The sequence below is a fragment of the Pinus tabuliformis genome, chromosome 6, assembly GCF_031772625.1.
Source record: "Pinus tabuliformis cultivar Carrire ecotype Pingquan chromosome 6, CPIR1, whole genome shotgun sequence".
Lineage (NCBI taxonomy): Eukaryota > Viridiplantae > Streptophyta > Pinopsida > Pinales > Pinaceae > Pinus > Pinus tabuliformis.
The window spans coordinates 86,023,852-86,026,718 of record NC_142292.1 but is presented as its reverse complement, the minus strand read 5'-3'; positions in this window follow the sequence as shown (position 1 = coordinate 86,026,718).

The following is a 2,867-nucleotide window of genomic DNA, read 5'->3' as shown; positions in this document are numbered from 1 at the left end:
AGATTCATTTTCATGGACTCCGGAAGCAACAAAGGCCTTTAACATCTTAAAGAGGCAATGTGCCAAGCACCGGTCTTAGCTACACCGGACTTCACAAAAACCTTTATTGTGGAATGTGATGCTTCAGGAAATGGAATTGGTGTTGTTCTAATGCAAGATGAAAGACCCATTGCTTTTGAAAGTCGTCCAATCAAGGGAAAGTTTTTAAGCAAAGCTATTTATGAGAAGGAAATGTTGGCAATACTCCATGCACTTAAGAAATGGCGACCCTACCTAATGGGAAGACACTTCAAGGTAAAAACGGATCATGATAGCCTTAAATACTTTTTAGAACAAAGATTATCCTCTGAAGAGCAACAAAAGTGGGTCACAAAGATGTTGGGTTATGACTTTGAAATCATCTACAAAAAAGGGAAGCAAAATGTGGTGGCAGATGCACTCTCAAGAAAGGATGAGGATATGGAAGCATTGTTGTGTGCCATTTCTATTATCCAACCAGATTGGATAAACGAAGCAAAGGAGGAATGGAAGAATGACGAAGAAGTGTGGGCACTTATTCGAAAGCTACAACAAGATTCCAGTACTTCTGATACATTTAGCTGGCAAAATGATTCATTATGGTACAAAGATCGCTTATACCTCTGTAAGAATTCCCAGCTAAAACAAAAGATTCTTATGGAATTGCACACTTCTCCCTTAGGAGGGCACTCAGGATTTTTAAAAACTTACCACAGGGTTAAGAAGGAATTTTTTTGGGATGGCCTTAAATCATATATTCAAAAGTTTGTGGCAGAATGTTTGGTTTACCAACAAAATAAAGTTGAAACAATTAAGACACCAGGTCTATTACAACCTTTATCCATTCCAAGCCAACGTTGGGAGGAGGTTTCAATGGATTTTATCACAAGTTTACCCAAGTCTGAGGGAAAGAGTGTCATCATGGTGGTAGTTGACAGACTTACCAAGTATGCACACTTTTGTGCATTATCACATCCATTTAAAGCCAGTACAGTTTCTACTGCATTTATGGAAACAGTTCAAAAGCTACATGGAAACCCAAAGATTATTGTAAGTGACAGAGATCCCATTTTCACTGGAAATTTTTGGACAGAATTATTTTCTTGTCTTGGTACTCAGTTAGCTCATAGCTCATCTTATCATCCTCAATCTGATGGGCAAACTGAGATAGTAAACAAATGTTTGGAAGGATATCTTCATTGCTTTGTATCTGATAAACAGACACAATGGGTCAAATGGTTGCCTCTGGCTGAATGGTGGTATAACACTTCCTTCCATACAGCAACAAAAATGACCCCATTTATGGCACTTTATGGGTACCAACCACCATCAATCACATCATATTTAAGAGAAAATTCTAAGGTTCAGGCAGTGGAACATCACATCGAACATCAACAACAAGTCCTCCAACTCTTAAAGGATAACCTCGTGTTGGCACAAAATAGAATGAAACAACAGGCAGATCAACATCGTAGCGAAAGAAGTTTTGATGTAGGTGATTGGGTATTCCTACGGCTACAACCATATAAGCAAATGTCCCTAAAGCAAGCTAAGAAGGATAATAAATTATCACCAAAGTATTATGGTCCGTACAAGGTGTTGGAAAAGATTGGTACTATGGCATACAAATTGAAGCTTCCTGCAGCTTCTTGATTGCACCCAGTTTTCCATGTTTCATGTTTAAAGAAGGTTATAGGCGACAAGCTCCAATTCAAACAATATTGCCAGAACTTGACGAGGAAGGAAAAATTATATTGGAACTGGAAGCAGTCACAGAAACAAGAACTCGAGCTACGAAATCGATCAATTTCAAAGTATCTTATCAAGTGGAAGAACTTATCCGCTGAGGATTCCACATGGGAGGATGAGAATTTTATGCAGAAGTATCCAGAACTGCTCAAGCGTTGAGGACAACACTTTTTTGAAGGAGAGGGGCATGTTGGGTACCTATAATACTAGTGATTACCCCATTACTATTGTAGTTATACCCCTTATTTATATTGTTGTGCCCCTATTACCCCCATATTGTTATTTCTGTGCCCCATAGAATCCCTCTATTGTTATTTTTGTGGCTTTATATTATTATTGTTAGGTCAGCTGGATTATATTGTGACTCCTTAGACTCCTATATATAGAAAGGAGGTTTTGTCATTTGTATCATCTAAGAATTGTTCATTTATGTAATGTAAAAGAGGTTGCCCCCTCGAAGAGGCTGAATTCTAAGGCGTTGATCTATCTTTTCTATCTTTTCTTCAGCTGGTTTCATAACATTGTTCCTACAGTATATCCTCTTCTTTTGACATTTCTTGTTCCTTTTCTTCCTCCTCTTCACAATCTATGTAGAATAATTTCTTCTCGGCACACTTATGACCTTTAGTGTATTTGCTATCACAACTGTAAAAAAGCCCTTTTGCTCTTTTTTCTTCCAATTTTTGTGGTGTCAACCTTGTAGGTTGTGGAAGGCTAGGGGCAACAACACTTCCATCTTTATAGTTGTGAGTGGTAGGCTTCCTAGTTGCCATAATTTTTCTTTCCATTTTTCTTGCTAACCTGAATGTCTTCTCCAATGAATCAGGTTCCCAAAGGAAAACCTCATGTTGGATATTATCCTTTAAAGTCCCTATGAACACATCAATCCTATGCTCCTCTGGAATATCTTTTACCCTTATGTTCAACTTTTGGAAGTCCTCAATGTGCTCCATCATTGAACCCTTTTGTTTGAGATTTATCAATTGGCTAAAAAAGGTGTTTCTTTTTGTATCCTCATAATGTGCTATCAATTATTCCGTAAAAATTTCCCAAGTGACAATTTGTTTACGAGAGCAAAGCCATCGATACCATACAAACTG